Below are 19,803 nucleotides of genomic sequence, written 5' to 3'. Positions count from 1 at the left end.
ACTCAATTTTTTAAATTTACCGGTAAGCATTTTGGATCGGAAGAGTAACCTAAATGAAAAACAGTTTTATGATATCTCAAATTATAAAATATATTATATCAAACAGCTAAAATGACAACGCGTACGTAATTTCTTGGATTGTGTTCTTATAATTCGGTTACAAAAAGATGGCAACACTGCGGTATATTGTCATTTCACGGCTGCCAAATTGTGTTCTGTCCCGATAATCCTGAGCTTATTCTCACTTCAAACACGAAAAATGGACGTAAAAAGCGAAATATGTGACCTCGAATCTTATATAAAAGATAGTAATTATTGCACGAACGTGAAAAATACAACCAAACCAGAACCAGACGCCAACACCAGTATAAAGCAAGAGAATGCTGACGAAGCCTCGTGCATTTTTGAGGTTAGTTTTTGCATATAGGTTCCTTAATTATTATTAATAATAAAATTGTAGAACGAATGTAGACGTTAGTTCGTTTTTATTTTAGGGATATTTCATCGCATTTCACCACCATTTCAAACGAAACAAATGAAATCGGATGTTTCAATTTGAACGATTTGACAGATATTTTACGAGGACGCGATTGTCGCCAACTAATCATCAGTTTTGCCAGTATCTAAAATTTAATTCAATAATACTTTGTCTCTAAAACAGCAACACATTGGCTGAAATGACACCTTGGGATGAGTATCATGAAATTCTAGCCTGCGATATAACCCGACGTCTAGGTGCAAGGACACACATTTAATTGTCGAATTCATTTATTTTAAATGTAGAAAATATTATTAATGCTTCGTGGCCGGGAGGCTTATGCGTCGGCTTATAATGTTGTGGGTCCCGGCTTATGAAAATAATAACTTAATTTACTTGTTACGTTAGGTCGTGTTTTTTACATTTATCATTTTGACTTTGATGGTCAATGGATGGTCAGATGCTTGCTGGAACATATAACGTCGCTGTCGATTGGTTTCCCGAATAGACCAAATCGATGGCTCAGTTCCATAGAAGGACAATTCCAAAATTTGAAGTTTTGAGTTATATTACCCATTATATTCGAATATTGCTCCTTTTCAGTTCCACAAAAGGACAACTCGTAAAAAGTACTGGTTTTCTCTTATTGGACAGATGTCTGCATATGGAAATAAATAAACTTAAACACTCTCTCAGTTCCATACAAGTCGAGATATCGTTTTGTAAAAATATTGTTTTGTGACTTATTGCGTTTCATAGAGGGACAACTCAAAATAGCGTTCTATTATTATGAAAGTAGGATCACCGTGTGCTGAGAAGTGCAGATTAAAATGTTATGATACGAGGGTGGGTCAATAAGTCCTTAGAAAAGCCGACAGGTGGCGCGACTAGTACTGCAAGCGGTTTGTTTTCATGCAGCGGCACTACCGATTCAGTATGCTGCGAAGTTTCAATCAGATTGGTCGGGTTGTTGTGTGTTTCTCGTACATTTAAAAAAAAAATTTGCTTGTGGAAAATGGAAAAATGGAAAATGGAAAAAATTGAGTTTAGAGTTGTTATTAAACATTTTAATATAAAAGGGTTAACAGCAAAGGAAATAAAAAATGAGTTGGATTTAGTTCACGGCATATCTGCTCCTTCACTTGCAACTATTTATAACTGGTTAAATGAATTTAAACGTGGTCATACATCAACAAAGGATGAACCACGCTCAGGACGTCCTGTAGAGGTGACTACACCAGAAATGATCAATAAAATCCACGATATGGTGTTAAGTAACCGAAGATTAAAGTTGAGTGAGATAATTGAGGTTACAGGGATCTCAAAAGGTAGCGTCATTTCTATTTTACATGACAAATTGGGCATGAAAAATATTTCTGCAAGATGGGTGCCGCGTTTGCTCACAGTCGACAATAAACGCAGTAGGGTGGTGGCCTCTAAAGCCCTGTTGTCGCTCATGCAACGCAATCCGGATGAATTTTTTCGTCGCTTTGTGACTGTAGATGAAACATGGATACACCACTATACTCCCGAGACGAAAGAACAGTCAAAGCAGTGGATTGCGAAGGCAAACCATGTCCAAAGAAGGCGAAAACCGTAAAATCAGCTGGTAAGGTTATGGCTACTGTATTTTGGGATGCACGTGAAATTATTTTCGTTGACTATTTGGAAAAAGGAAAAACAATAACAGGGGATTATTATGCATCTTTATTGGACCAGCTAAAAAACAAAATTGAAGAAAAACGGCCTCATTTAAACAGGAAAAAAATCCTCTTTCATCAGGACAATGCCCGTGTTCACACATGTTTACGATCAATGGCTAAAATTGAAGAATTGAAGTTCGAATTGGTCGACCACCCACCGTATTCGCCAGATTTAGCCCCCAGTGACTTTTCCTTTTCCCAAACTTAAAAAAATGGCTAATTGGACAACGTTTTTTTTCAAATGAAGAAGTCATCGATCGGACAAATGCTTATTTTGAGGACCTTCCGAAAACTTATTTTTCTGACGGTTTAAAAAAAATTGAGAAACGTCTAACCAAGTGTATTGAGCTCCAAGGAAATTATGTTGAGAAATAAAAAAAAATACAAAAATAAAACCTGTTTTAATGCTTTTTTCTAAGGAATTATTGACCCACCCTCGTATAATTGAATTCAATCAAAGGGAAAAATCCACCAGTCTTTGGAGGATCGGAGACGTTGATCGACGACGTGAGTTTATTTATTAAGGTGCACCACGCCAGTTATTCCAAAGTACAGAATGCAAACTCCTGGTAATACACGTACAGTTAACAAGGCGTACTGTTATATATGATATAAATGGGGTCCAAATAAGAGTCTGCATTTTTTTTATTTGAATACTTTGAGCATATGCAAGACAGTGACTGAAACTGCACTTAAAAAAAAACATGGAGTGTTGCATTCAGATTTAAGGGGAAGACATGGAAAAGGTGGAGTGAGAATTGATGATAAAATAAAGGAAAAAATCCGTAATCATATCAAATCGTTTCCAGTAATGCCTTCCCTTATTGTAGAGCTCATAGTGAAAAAATGTATCTAGATGGAAGCCTGAACATTGGTACAATGCACAGGCTATACCAAGAATTGTGTATGGAGAAAGATATGCCGATTGCAAAAAAAACATTTGTATGACACAATTTTAAACACCGCTTTTAACATTGGATTGTTTGTCCCGAAAAAAGAACAATCACTACTACACACTAAAAAAAATAGAAAAGAGATTAGGTACACAAGCATATAAAATAAAATGACGTTGCTTCGATATGCAAGCTGTTCTCGCGGTGCCTTCCGGAAACATTAGTACATAGCTTTTTTTATAAACACCGATTAAATACGTATAATTTTACTATATTCGACATAACAAAGAAGCAATGTCACTGTTACTTATGGCGTGAGGGCTTAGAAAAAAGGGGTTCAAACGAAATAAGTAGCTGCTTGTTAGCTTTTTTACAAGTACCTAAACCCATAAAAAATATTGTATTATATTCGGATATTTGTGCAGGTCAACAAAAAAAATAATTTGTTGCTTCCCTATTAATGTACGCAGTCAATTCAATAGATGGCATTGAAGAAATCTGCCACAAATTTTTGGTTGTGGATCATACCCAAAATCAAGATGATACCATGCATGCGTTAATAGAGCGAGAGAAAAAGAGATGTCTAAGAGGCGGACCCTTATACATAGCTGTGCAATTAGTCCCAATAATATATTAGCCAAGAAAACTGGTACACTATATACAATATGTAAAGAAATGGACTACTAAGACTACGATGGGCGGGACATGTGAAGAGAATGCCTGAAGTTAGAGCGCCAACGATCATGACGAAGTGGCTACCCCAACGGAAGAGACCCAGAGGCCGTCCAAGAAGGAGATAGGCTGACGCCGTAGAAGTGGACTGGTCTCATATAGGAAGACCCGGTAACTGGAGAAGTGTGGCGAGAGACCGGAGTGAGTGGAGAGCAGTTGTGGAGGAGGCCAAATCCCACCCCGGGATGTAGCGCCGTGGAAAAAGAAGAAGAAGAAAGAAATGGACACATGAATGGAATGGATGGATTTCATTGACTGCACGCTTTAATTGATTTTTAAAAACTTACCAACACCATCTGTAAATTGTAGACGTTCAATGAAAACAAATACCTATGACTGGCGGAGTTTATTGTGAACTATTTATCTCCGATTTTAACAGCCTACCTCCACCCTTCACCATTGGTGGTTATCCAATATGTGGATATACTGTTATCAGTGACTGATGTTTTGAGATGACGTCTATAAAGAACATTATGTTAACTCAATATTGTTAAGTTGTCAGTTCCATAGAGTGATATGTCTAATTATTTTCAGTATTCATACAGAGTTGCTAGCTCCATAGAGGGTTATGTCCGATTATTACTCAAAACTATTAAAATCATTATGATAATTTGGATAAACAACTTGAACCCTAAAACTACATACTATTCATTACATATTTCACTAAAAATATAATACAAATAATAAACTGTCACTTTTCTACAAGTCAGTTTAGGTGAGTCAAAACTTTGATCGGCCATTACTCAAAACTACTAATTTCTAGTTGTAGAAGACCGAACGGTCTTGTAAGATAAAATGTAAGTAAACTAAAATGACTAGAATTAAAGTCAAGAATAAATAATAATATCTAAACAACTTATTCGATATCATTAGCTAAATGTTGCAAACTAAAGCTAATTTATAACTGTAATTTTATTCGCATTATGTTAAATTAGATTTTTTTTCTCGTAAAAAATACGCACGTATATAGTACATACTTATATAGTAAATAGATAGAAAGGTAATTAAAAGATTAACTACATTACATATTATTTTTTGGAAAAATATATATATATGCACAAGAATTCATGAGTAGGTGGGATTATAATATGTAATAAACTCCGATTATTTCGTAAGGAAATAAAATCTATTTTAGGCAATGCGAAATCTTCAGTAGAATAATGACATTTTTATAGCATTCGATTGATTGAATGCGAAGACATGCTCGACCAATCGGCAACAGTATAAAATTAAACATAAATGTCACCATTTAACTGGACTATGATTCGCCAGAGATGTTGTCATTTTTCCGATAGCGTCCAGGATGTTGAGTTAAAATTTTTAATAAAGTAGTGGGGAAGCATAATCCGCAGAGGAAGGTCATGTCGGTTTCTCTGCGGACAAAATGTTGAAAATATTCACTCGGGAAGAAAGCCGAGATTTAACTGCGTAAATAGTGTGCAATTAATGCATTTATTCGTTTTCTGTGAGAAAGCCTTTGTCACGAATTGAGTTCGAGAGGCATTTAAAGTATAAAAATATCGTAATTTTCGATTATCCCGCGTTCGATGCAAATAATTTCATCATTTACGATGACATCATTCATCATCAGCCGCGTATGGCAACCGGTTTACAGTACCCTTACGAGGATTTAAGTAGGTACTAAAATCAATAACCCTCAATCTAGAGGACGTTGACTCTCACCTCATGAATTTGTGTGACGTGTGTAATTAAATAAATAAATATTAAAATGAATACGAATAGTTATATACAATAAACTTAAGTAACTAAAATAAGTTATAAGTATAAATAAATATTGTTGATTTATTAGTAAATAAAATGTAGTGCTAAGATATTTGATAAAAATTAATTATAATAAATTTATTTACGAAGAAATAATTTAATAAATAATTAAAACAATACTCGTGGTGAAGATTTTATTATTTAAATAAATCCGCGATCTTATTTTCGCAAGTACAATTCGGCATATGAACCGAATGACAAGCCATCAGCTGTTTTCTGATGTTTCGCGCACGTGGGTGTGGAACGATTAATATAACAATATTGTTGTGGTGTGTTCGAAAGTGTCGATAAGAACTTTTAGCTGACTACCCCCTCCGACTTAAAGCTGAGCTAGCTTAAGCAAAGGTTCTCAACCTGATCTGAGGGCAGGGCCGGTTGAGGATATGACGCCTTAGTGGTAATACCAGGACTGCGGTAACATCAGTAGGTATATTGAAGATAACCTTTTCTGATACCTACTAGGTAAAGATATCCCATTCATTATAGAAATTTATATCTTCAATACTTATGACAATATTTATAAGAAAATAATTCAAAGAGCACTCTTTTCAACACGAAGCACACAACATACCTAAGATGGAAGCCGCAATGCGGTACGATGTAATTTTAATACACGAACATGAAATTAAGCAGGAAATAGTGAATGCTTCCGACAAAGAAATCTGTTTAAAATTGACAAGAGCTTTCTTTTATCGCAATAATTTTGTATGCGATGTATGTTATGCATTTTTCTCTTCAAAAAGGAATCTGATCAATCATAAGTGTATGCATGACGTATCTCTGAGTGATAATGAAGTGGCTCTCCTTCTTACACAAGCTTTCCAAGAGCTGGGTGAAAGCTCGGATTCGTCTATGTTCAATAACGATTCACAGGTACGTTCAATTCTCATTGTATTATTTCTACCTACTGTCTATTTGTTAAATATATGTGGTTGCGTTTTTCTTAGTGGACTGGAATTAATTAGTGAAATAATTGTGTTGGTGGATGTGGATGCCGAGAGGGGGCGGTTACACGTATAATGCCAAGCACTGACCTTTTATGATGTTCTACACTCTGGCTGAAGCTGGTCCTTAGTGCATGCCCTCACGTCCTGGCACAGTACAATGTTGATGAATGATATTCTAGAAAACACCCTGTGCCGGTAACACGACACAGGTGGTCTGATTGACGGAGTTTGCACGGAGACTCGGTTGGAATTATGGCTTCCACGACGGTTGCACTGAACACGCTCGTTGTATGCACTTTATTTTTTGAATTAGTCTGTATGTTTAAATTACTCATTAAACGACGATTTAGCTGTAATAAGCCTACACGCGCCCGTTTTCATGAGGTAACTGAATGTTATTCAATATATGACAATAGCTGAGATTTGAGGTGGATGGAAGTATAGGAAAACAGAGCCACCATAATTGGCCCAATCAATTCTTAAAATATATGGTAATCACCTATTTCTTTATTTACCTAAGTCAACAGTTTTGCTGTAATTCATATTTATACCCTTCATCATAATCAACTTAATGCTGAATAAAATGATTATCCATCTCTTGCTACTCATGTGGCTTTGGTACATTATTTTTCGACAGTGGTTACAGAGGCTTTATGGACAACTAATTATAGCCTCTTCACTGACTTCGTATGTCACTGTCTCATATTTAAACAGCATTTAAAGAACTAGTATTTAAAGAACATAGAATTATTGGGAACTGAAATATCTAACGGGTGTGGAATAACAGGCAACCTATCTTGGATGTAGAAGAATATGAAATAAATTTAAACAAGTGTCAAGAATACGCCATTTTAAGCTTGTCCTTCTTACTGACAACTGCTCTCGGTTTATGCACTGATGCTCATTTAAATTGGATCACACACAAAGTTTCCTCCACTTAGAGGTGTCCTTTGGCGTTTTCTGCATAATTATATTCACAATAATATTTTGTTCTATTTTAAATGAATTTATGAAGCGTATGAATTGACGTTGCGAGTTCAAACATTAGAAGATTAGTATTGTTTGCAATATGCTTGTTACCATTATATTTTAATAAAGTTTGCCGTCAGGTAACGATAAAAACCATGCCCACATTGCAAAGTGTAAGAGCCGAGACCCCTCAAGTGTGTGGTCGAGCTTCACACATATTGTCGGTCTTCTTAAAAATATTCTTGATTTTATAACATAATGTTTTGTTTTTCAGAATATTGTTTCAGACCCGACAATAATAACATTGAAGACAGATTCTCAGCTAAATGACATCAAGACTGAGCTTATTGAAGACATTTATGAAGATCCGCAACCGGGTTATTCTTATTCGGAGCAAGTGAATGGTGTAAGTACCTACCTACTAATAATAATCGTGTGATGGGTGGAATGATTATATAGTGATGGAATGAACTGTAAAACTTTCGAATATTTTGATACTTATTGTTAGCTGTCACCAGTATGTACCATAGAAATAATAAAACAATTTGCATAGGTACCTACCAAATAATTTTTAAATTTTTCGTGTCTTCTCTGCAATTAAGAGCTATGCAATATCAATACCTATTAAGAATAGGTACTATTCGTTGAACATACCTATTGCTGAACTAGGTACCTACTTTAACAATAGGTATCTTCTGGGTAAACTACCAGTGTACCGTTTTTAAAAAGATATTTTCTTTTTCGGTTAGGTACATGTTCAAACACGCGCGTTAACATGATCTTATTCCCTACTTCAATTATCGTTTGTCAATTTATGGCTACGGCCTTATGTTGTAGCTTAGCCACTGGAAAATGCCAATAGAAGTGGCGTATTTCAAAAAAACCTTATTCTTAGGTAAATAGTTATTGTAATGCAAACATTATTCGTAGGATGTTTTCGATTAGTTAGGATTTGAATGGTCAAAGACATAACTTATTATCAGTATCTTAAGAATTATCTTCAAATGTGTTAATCGTGCTCATTTTTTGTATAATAAAATGCCTAATTCTTGTCAAATTTGGGATCAGAGAATATAAAATATATTTTTTTAACGTAAATATTAAACTGAGCATATAATGTTAACATTATTTTACGAAGGGGTTTGTAAATGTCCAGGGTTATGCTCTGAAAATACCATAAAAGCTCCATTTTGACCTACGCTGAGCATGTGGGCCGTTAAGTTATATTATTAATTATTATTTAATAGGCAGGTGATGCAGTGTATATCTAACGAGGTACATAAGACTATTAAATTTTACTGATTTTCAATTTAGATGGTTTTAACTGAAAGCGGAATTATCGCACACTTCAAACAACTTATCATTACGAAATCAAGTAACAGGTTGCAAAGGTGCGGGTAAAGAAATGCGTACTAAATCGTATACTAAATTTTAGGAAGTTGATTTCAACGAAAAGTATGTAGTATACAAAACCTCTAAGCAAAAATAAGAATTCTAATCGCGGTTTCTCTTTTTTATTATGTATACCTGTAATTTAATTACTAACAAAATATTCCATAAATTTAAACAAGATAGTGTGACTTCCACTCAATAAAAGTACCTGCTAGTCTGCTGCTTAAATAATATATAGGTCGGCAGGGAATATATTTAGCTAGGGATAGGATGCTCTGATAAACATATATGGACGACTAATGTTTTTTTTATAAATCCTCATAAGGTCAAATGAATATATTATCTAGTCAGATTCCGTATTATAGATATATTTTAAGTCTTAAAAAAATCCCATGCAAATTAACTTGAAATCAAAATACTGATCAACATAAGTAACCCATTTTCCTCAAAATTTTATCCACCACGCTTGTCAAAATTCCTATGTTTATCTTTAAGATGTTTGATTTTTTATATATTATTCTCTCATATATCTAAGTTGTTTGCTTCCATGTTAACGCAATATTTCACATTCTTTTAGTTGATTTCTGCAACCACTGCCGTGACCTATTCCGGTAGTATCGGATTGTCAAAGCGAGAAGTACAAGGGCCATACGATGAAATACAGATTGACTATCAAGACATTAAAAAAGAATTGGGTGTATATGAAACGATTACTAATATAGTTAGTCGCACTGCTAAACAAACGCATATACAATCAACCCCCACAAATCCCGAATTATTAGTAGCTGTTATAAAGTTGGAGAAACAATCATTTAATAAGGAAAATTTTGTGTGCAGTTTTTGTTTTGATTTTTTTGCCTCGCTATCTCAATTGAAGCTTCACAAAACGTGTCATAAAAAATCAATAGCGGAGACCGTTAATTATGTAAGCATGCGATCTGAATTCAAGAACCAGAACAAAATGACTCAATCTGGTAAAAAAGCATTTAAATGTAATCAATGTGACTACCACAGCATTCATTCTGGATCTTTAAAACTACACAAAATGAATCACTCTCGTGTAAGGCCATTTAAGTGTGACCAATGTCACCAATCATCTAAAACATCTAGTGAAATGAAAACACACAAAATGACTCATTCTGGTGAAAAACCATTTAAATGTGACCAGTGTGATTACTCTTTTATACAATCTGGTGTAATGAAAAGACACAAAATGACTCATTCTGGTGAAAAGCCATTTAAATGCGACCAATGTATTTACTCTTGTATAACATCTCGTAATATGAAAAGACACAAAATGACTCATTCTGGTGAAAAGCCATTTAATTGTGATCAGTGCAATTACTATTCTATAACATCTGGTAACATGAAAACACACAAAATGACTCATTCTTGTGAAAGGCCATTTAAATGTGATCATTGTAATTACTCTTGTAAAACATCTGGTTATATGAAAATACACAAAATGACTCATTCTGGTGAAAAACCATTTAAATGTGGCCAATGCAATTATTCTTGTATCACATCAAGTGTTTTGAAAATACACAAAATGACTCATTCTTGTGAAAGGCCATTTAAATGTGATCAATGTAATTATTCTTGTAAAACATCTGGTAATATGAAAATACACAAGAATACTCATTCTGGTGAAAAGCCATTAAAATGTGACCAATGTAATTACTCTTGTATACAATCTGGTTCTATGAAAACACACAAAATGACTCATTCTGGTGAAAAGCCATTCAAATGTGACCAATGTGATTACTCTTATATAACATCTGGTGCTATGAAAAAACACAAAATGACTCATTCTGGTGAAAAGCCATTTATATGTGACCAATGTAATTACTGTAGTAAAACATCTGAAACAATGAAAAATCACAAAATGACTCATTCTGGGGAAAAGCCATTTAAATGTGACCAATGTGATTTCTCGTGTATAACATCCAGCTACATGAAAACACACAAAATAAATCATTCTGGTGAAAAACCATTTAAATGTGACCAATGTAATTACTGTAGTAAAACATCTGAAAACATGAAAAATCACAAAATGACTCATTCTGGTGAAAAGCCATTAAAATGTGACCAATGTGATTTCTCGTGTATAACATCCAGCAACATGAAAACACACAAAATAAATCATTCTGGAGAAAAGCCATTTAAATGTGACCAATGTGATTACTCTTGTATACAATCTGGTGCTATGAGAAATCACAAAATGACTCATTCTGGTGAAAAACCATTTAAATGTGACCAATGTGATTACTCTTGTATAACATCTGGTGCTATGAAAAAACACAAAATAACTCATTCTGGTGAAAAGCCATTTAAATGTGACTAATGTGATTACTCTTGTATAACATCTGGTGCTATGAAAAAACACAAAGTGACTCATCCTGGTAAAAAGCCATTTAAATGTGACCAATGTAATTACTGTAGTAAAACATCTGAAAACATGAAAAATCACAAAATGACTCATTCTGATGAAAAGCCTGTCATATAATGATTTATGTCAGTATATGTATGGTAGGGGGGTAGAAAGGGAATTGGAGTGGATTGGATTTGGACGGGATAGCATGAGACTCGGGGAAATGGTGCAGGGTCGTAGGTAGATTGACATTACCTCTAAGACCTCAGTTACTTGTCCAGTATCTTCACCCATTCGTGTATGTTCATGTATAATAAAAGACATAAAAATGGAATTAATAAATGCAATGAAGAATATCTCCGGTTTGAGCGCCTTTCTATGAGGATGCATAGAGACAATAGTGATAAGGTAAATTAAATAAAAAGCGTGTAAAGAAATTTCAACAGATGTATAATTAATATGTATAAGATTAACTTGCGGGCGACAGTGTATAAAGTTGTATAATTTATCAAATGAATTACGAGCGCCTAACGCAATATAATATTCAGACAAATTTAGAATAAAAATCAAATACTAGTTCGGTGGACCGTAACGTGAAGAAAACAACAATAAATACCAAATACACAAATGCTCTTCAGTCTTCTTCGCCGTCCTCGAATGCGTCAGGTCCATGGGGCTTCCTTTAATCTCCTGGCATGATGGGGACGTCCTTCAGTAGGCCATCATCAACGTCTCCAAAACGTCAGGAAATCAAGGCCATGTGCCCCGGTTCCCTTGGCTCGGAAATTTCAGAGAGACGTCTGCTTCGGTCGAAAGCTAAAAACTAAGAGACTCCTTCCCGCTCGCCGTCATCTTCTCAAGCCTTTTTTTTGTTTAGCGCCGGAAATAGTTTGACGAACTGCGCATAAACTGTCCGGCGTGCGCAGTTCGAACTCCTGTCGATGTTTTGCGTAGTTGCCATCATAAAAATAGTGTGTCATGTTATAAATAACATGACAAGCCATTAAAATGTGACCAATGTGATTTCTCGTTTATAACATCCAGCAACATGAAAACACATAAAATAAATCATTCTGGTGAAAAGTCATTTAAATGTGACCAATGTGATTACTCTTGTATACAATCTAGTGCTATGAGAAATCACAAAATGACTCATTCTGGTGAAAAACCATTTAAATATGGCCGATGTGATTACTCTTGTATAACATCTGGTGCTATAAAAACACACAAAATGACTCATTGTGGTGAAAAGACATTTAAATGAGGTCAGTGTACGTACTCGTGTATAACAGCCACCAACATGAAAACACACAAAATGACTCATTCTGGTGAAAAGCCAATTAAATGTGGGCAATGCGTTTTCTCGTGTATAACATCCAGCAACATGAAAAATCACTGATTCATTCGGGTGAAAAGCCATTTGAATGTGATCAATGTGATTTCTCGTGTACAACATCTAGCGGAATAAAAATACACAAAATGATACATTCAAGTAGAAAGCCATTCAAATGTGGTCAGTGTAAGTACTCATGTATAACATCCAGCAACATGAAAACACACAAAATTATTGTGTGTGTGGTCGATGCGATTTCTCTTGTACAACATCTAGCGGAATGAAAAAACACAATGATCCATTCTGGTAGCCATTTATATGATCTTTGCGATTACTCGTGTATAGTGTCTAGCGGGATAAGTAGACACAACATGATACATTCTGGTGAGAAGCCATTTAAATTTGGTCAATGTGTAAACATGTGTATAACATCAAGTGCAATGAAAAAACACAAAATGATACTTTCCGGTGAAAAGCTATTCAAATGTGATCAGTGCGATTACTTGTGTATAGTGTAGCGCGATGAACATACACAAATTGATACTTTCTGTTGAAAAACCATTTAAATGTGATCAATAAAAGTACTCATGTATACGATCTAGTCCACAAAATAGCACATTCTGCTAAAAAGCCATTTAAATGTGAACAATGTAATTACTCTTGTATTACAACTGGTTCGATGAAAAAACACAAAATGACTCATTCCTGTAAAAATCATTTAAATGTGACCAATGCAATTATTCAACCATAGCATCCAATAATTTGAAAACACACAATAATTTCACCACAATGATTTATTGTGGTGAAAGGCATTTAGTGTGTCCAATGTAATTACTCATGTATACAATCTAGTGCGATGAAAATACGCAAAATGGCACACTCTGTTGAAATCTATTAAAATGGGATCAAATTTTACTACACGACATGTAACAATCTATAACATACTATGAAATTACACAAAATGACGCACAGTGGGGAAACCCCATTACAATGTGATTACTCTTGTATAATACATACTAATATAACCAAATGATCCATTCTTGTGAAAAGCCATTTAACTGTGACCGATGTGATAACACATTGACAGTCTGGTCACATGAAAAAACACAAAAAGAATCATTCTTGTGTCATATTTTTATTATATACATTGTTGTGTCAATATTAAAATTTATTTTTATAAACTACTAAGACTTTGGTGTACAATAATTTCAGTTTTAAATCTTCAATACGTGCCTATGTGAAAACAATATGAGTATATTACATAAAATATGTTTGGTTTTAAGAGCTATTTCGATAGAAAAACACGTGCATCTCACCTGAAACTGAAAAATTCATTTCAAATGAAGGTTTGCAAAATATTACTATCTCTCACCGAATGATATCGTTTGTCCTCTGGGTTTCGAGATATTTGGACCCAGCAGCCCGAATTCGTAACTATCGACTCGTGTGGTCGACAACCGTGTGGGATGACAAGTTAGTATCGCCCGTTTCATGCCGTATACGATAATAGCTATTTTTGAAGCCACTCGCTACGGACTATTTTAATTCGCGAGTTACCAGTTGGCAACATCGCCAAAACCAAGAAAATCGGTGTCTATGGTACGAGATGAAACGTCAAAAATGAAATGTCAAACGAAATCATTATTTTTGTTGGTTATGTTTGTGTATAATTCCTATAATATTCGATTGATTTAGTATAATATGATATAGATATATGTACGTAGAATATAATCTTACATAATTGCGAAACCATATACTTAATATTATTACACTGTAAAACAAGATTTAACAAAATAAACACAGTGTATTCAATAACATTTATTTGTATTTAGGTATTTATTCATTACAAACCATTATAAAACATTAACATAATTAATTGAACTCAAGATAACAGAGTATTAAGTAACATTGTGAATAGGTAATATAATAATTCGGCATCTTTATTGTTTATAAATTGGTAATTGCCATGTTCTTTCCGTCAGCGAACTCATTCATTTTGACGTTTTGATTTTCAAGGTCACTGTCACATACGAAACGAAATATCAAAATAAACATGGAAATCGGGAAATAGGTGCATGAATTCACGTCCTTCGTAGTGCAAAAGTAGCAAAAGAATGGAGAGGTTTCAATTAAGTGATCTTAATTGAAATGAGGTAGGTAAGGTTATGTCCGTCTCAACATTATACCTACCTACGACTTTTTAATTCTCCATGGATATAATATTATAAACGTAATAATGTGTCAAAATATAACATACATCTTCTATGTCTTTGATTAATTTTAATCTATACAACCATATTCATTTTTTCGCATTGTAAACTCTTCACGCTTGTAGGTAGGTAGTAACATTAAACTTACGATAATAAACCTATATGGCGTGAGAATTTGTAAAATATATCTCACAAGCTCTTTGTTTAACCGAAAATTACGTATAAATAGTGCATCACTGAGTGAAAAAGCATTTTGACATAAGTTAACATAATTATTTGATCTGTTTCGCGGATGATTACGTGATCCTAAAAGTGCAGCAAAAGTAACTATTTATGGGATTGACATATTTTACAATAATTGGGTGAACGATACAAATCTATAGCAATGCTTTGGCGAAATATAAAATAATAATATGTAGGTAATTATTCTCGCGAGCCCAATAATAAAATACTATCTTTTCGCAGCCTAACCTTTCACTTTTATTTGACAGTTCAAAACTAAACTGCGTTATCGGCGCGAGACATCAGTGCGCATGCTCACATACTCAACTCGTATGGGGGACTATGGTCACGAGTGCCCTTTGGTATGGGCAATAATGTCGACACGGATTATGACTAATTCAGGTAGTGATAACTTTCGACATGCCATATTTCGATAACTTACGTCACTTTCGCGAATAACTACGATGTTTCACACGACTCGCAAGTTCTAACATAAGGCCCCACGGGGACCGTCTTATTGCAAAATGGCGGCTGCAATTGCTTGAAACAGGTTACATCTGAGTACCTGAGTACGTTTCTACTAAAAAATAGTTTCTTGTATTTGCAAATTTTTATGAAATAATTTTCTCTCGTTTCTGTTTGCTTCGAAGGTCGAACGTGTTTGACTAACGGTGCTGCCGCGCAGAAGGTACGATCGGGAAGTAGTCACGATGTTCTCTTAATTATCGAATAAAAGCGTTGTACTATTAAATAGAATCTTGCGTCATGTCTAAGTACGTCACAGGTATTTTGTTAACTTCAAAAAAAGTAGTTTCAATAAATAGTTTTTTGAAAAATTCTTATGTCTTTTATTTGCTAGTCACAATTAGTTGCGTAGTGATATAATTTTATATTTCTAATAAAAACAATTATTGATAATGGAAAACAAGTAGAAAACTTCAGCGCCGACAAAGCATATAATTATTTTTTTATTATTTACTTTACCATCGTTTTATTAAAATCCAACACCAAGTCTTTAGGACGCCACGCTGTCTGCAATACCTAGCGCGAAAACTGGCTCTGATAGTTTATTAATACACTAATTAAAATAAATAAATTAATTGCGCGGCTTAAGCGTTGGACTATCACGCCGTGGGTCTGGCAAGTACACATATTGTTTTTCAATTTATGTGTGAGTCAGGGTATAGACCTAATAGGTTAAGCAAGTGGCTGAAATCCATTTCTCGTAAAAAACAAAATCTGTTAATACAAACCTCTACTCTGTGGAGTGGATGATCCTATTAGGATCGAACATAGTCAGAAAAAAAAAATTATTGTTACGTACTTACATATAAAATTATCATTTCATCGATTCAGCGGCCTCTCGGTCTACCTTGCGGACGTTTTGGATATCACTAGATGACTAAATTTGTTCAACTATTGTCCTTTTTCGATTACTAACCTGCATTAATTTCAAGCTTTTGTGACATATTTGTTCAATTAGGTAAGTGGTTATGAAATACAAGTGTTTGTTCTTGTTGTTGTCACCCACGATGGCTGAGCGGTTTAAGCGTCGGCCTATGATGCAGTGAGTCCCAGGTTCGAATCCTGGGTCTAACAAGTACACGTAAAATTGTTTGTCAATTTGTGTTTGAAGTATGGGCTTAATAGGTTGAGCAAGTAGCTAAAGTAGAAAGATTGATATTTTGAGGCAAAAAATATATATTTAAGATCATAACGATTTAGAATAAAGGGTGATTTATCTTAATTACAAAATGTTCTGGTTTTGAAAATACCATATATATATTTTTTTCTTCGTAATTATTTTTTCTAATAATTACCGAGCTATATTTATACTTTACAGAGCCCCAAATAGATGTGCCAACGAACAGATTTTTTTTGTTTTTTTCTCTTCAGAAATACGTAATTAATTATTTTCTCACATAATTACGAGTCAAATTTATACTCTACAGAGAAAACAGATAGATGTGCCAATGTAACAAAGACGGGCGTCAGGCAGCTCATTGGTATTATTACACTCTATTAATTATTACCTCCCTCTCTTATGAAAGCACCGAAGCGAATGTACGAGCTGCTCTTTGAAAAAATTTGTTTCGTAATTGGTGTGAATATAATTATATGAATGAATCAGTCGTTTCATTCATATAAATATCAATGAAATGCATGCGACACGTAATCACCCAGATCACGACAGATTATATTTTAAAATATGGCTATTTAAAACCAAACTCAACAATAGTTTTAGTTGTGTACCTAGGGACAAATATGTATCGGTGGATAAACAAATAAATGCGTTTTACAAGATAGGTACCATGCCAAAAAGTATATTATGTTGATGAAACCACGTAAGTGGAGTGCTTGTAATCAGCGGTGTCACAGGGTTTGCATATCAAAATTCGATCCGAAGATTGTTCGGTGAACTTGACTTAAGTGCTCTTGGCAATGTTGTTGTAAGCCTGTGTCGAGTTTTTGAGCAGCATTTACACTATAGGGTGTATTTCGATAACCACCTACCTACCTAATATATCCCTATTCGACTTCTTTTCAATTTAGCTAATAGGATTCAGACCCTCGGGACTGTTCGCCGAACCAAATCCCACGTTGCAAACTCTCTGATGAAGCTTTTCTAAAAAAAGAGAATACCAGCATTTGGTATAAATGATTTATCACTAGTGTTAAATGTTTTTGGGTAATCATAGGTTCTTTGAGAAAAATAAATAAGGGATAATATAAAAAAAGAACACAAGGCGGGAAAATACAATCAACATTTCCAAGGAACTCCAAAGTCAACAGGCATAATAAGTTTTGACGGTACCTAGGTAAAACTCCTATTATTGAAACCCACACACTTAGAAACAGACATAAAAAGAATATACAAAGACAAGATTTGCAATTTCGTAGCATTTTTGTATGTAGACAATTATTCATATATTTATTTACGCTTATGAGAAATAAATGCATTACAGTAACAGGCTCTTCTAATGTGCAAATTAATGACTTCAGATCATATACAGTAAACTTTCAATTTATTTAAATTTATTTTTTAACATATTGTGGATATGACAAATTATAATTTTAAGATGTTCACAACATGACATGAAACATAATTATAAAGAAGAAAGAAACTAAAGTAATAAAAGCGATAAAAATTAAAATATAAAAAGAGAACATAGTATAAACATACAAAAGGAGTATAAATACAATAATTATAAAATAGTAAGGAATACTTTTGGAAAAACCGACGCATTTTGTTATTTTTTTGTTACCAGATCGTTAATTGAAGAATGCCACTAAAATAATACAATATCTTTACATGACAAAGTGTAGTTTTGTGTTTTATCGTGTCAGTAGATCGATTATATGCGTCTGTGTATTTATCACAGATAGTATATTTCAAAGAATTACTCATTTTATGAAATTGGATACATATATATTATACAGATATACAGTTTTATCACATTTTAATGTTTTTCGTAGAATGGGTCCATTTACTTTAATTTCATCTGAATAGTCGAGCACGATCACACTAAAATGGACTTTAACCAGTATGGAACATTTCGTGTGATTTCAAGTCTTGGGGTCGTATGCATGAGTAACTACACTCCTTACATTTGATTGGCTTTTCACTAGGATGACTTATTTTATGTTTTTTCAAGCCATCAGATGTTTTAGTTGAAAAACTACATTCGTTACATTTGAAAGGCTTCTCTTGCAAATGAGACATTTCATGTCTTTTCATGTCGGAAGAGGTAACGCAAGAGTAATTACATTCGACACATTTAAACGGCTTTACGCCAGAATGTGTCATTTTATGTCTTTTCATAAGGGAAAATACAGTGCATGAGTAATTACATGTATTACATTTAAATGGCTTTTCACCAGAATGGGTCATTTTGTGTATTTTCAGCGAACCAGTTGTTATACAAGAGTAATTGCACTGATCACATTTAAATGGCTTTTCACCAGAATGCACCATTTTGTGTGTTTTTAACCCGCTAGGCCGTATACACGAGTAATCACACTGATCACATTTTAATGGCTTTTCACCAGAATGTTTTATTTTGTGGTATTTTAAACCACTAGATCGTGGACATGAGTAATCACATTGGTCACATTTCAATAGATTTTTACAAGAAAGACTCCTTTTATGTTGTTTCATTGAAGCAGGTTTTATCTCTAATAAATCGAGTCCTGACGCGTTAGATTGCATCATATGAAGACGTTTACTAGTGCGACTGACGGCGTCTTCATTGCCAATTGTCTCATAATATACCGCGAGTTCTTTCTTAATGTCCTGTTCATCAATCTGTATTTCGTCATTTTGCCCTGGTACATCTGAGATTCTCTTCAAGAAACTGAGACTCGCGTCATTATTCAATGCTGAGGTTGTAGGAATCGTCTGAAAGAACATTAGGTAATAAGTATTGTATTTAAAAGATGACAAAAAACACATGAGAATTTTTTTAATTCTAATTAAATCTCCAATCTTTTAGACATTCATTAATAAATATTGACACGAAGTGAAGGGAATAATTTACATAAAAAAGGATAGTTATATTAGTGTTACAAACCATTTCTGTTATTCAACAAATTCTTACTAAATTCACCACACTTTGTAACATTATTTATATCGGACATACATAATTTGAAAACTATTTATATATGTACACTTTAGCTTTTTTTAATAACCAAAATTAACAAAACTTGATAAGAAATTCATCCAGAAACTGCTACTTAACTTGATTGTAAATAGTTAGGGTGCACGTGCCCT

Source organism: Rhyacophila brunnea, unplaced genomic scaffold (assembly GCF_057557595.1).
Source record: "Rhyacophila brunnea isolate RB1 unplaced genomic scaffold, BYU_Rbru_1.0 scaffold_13, whole genome shotgun sequence".
Taxonomy (NCBI): domain Eukaryota; kingdom Metazoa; phylum Arthropoda; class Insecta; order Trichoptera; family Rhyacophilidae; genus Rhyacophila; species Rhyacophila brunnea.
The sequence above is the reverse complement of the archived record's forward strand: the minus strand, read 5'-3'. Positions refer to the sequence as shown.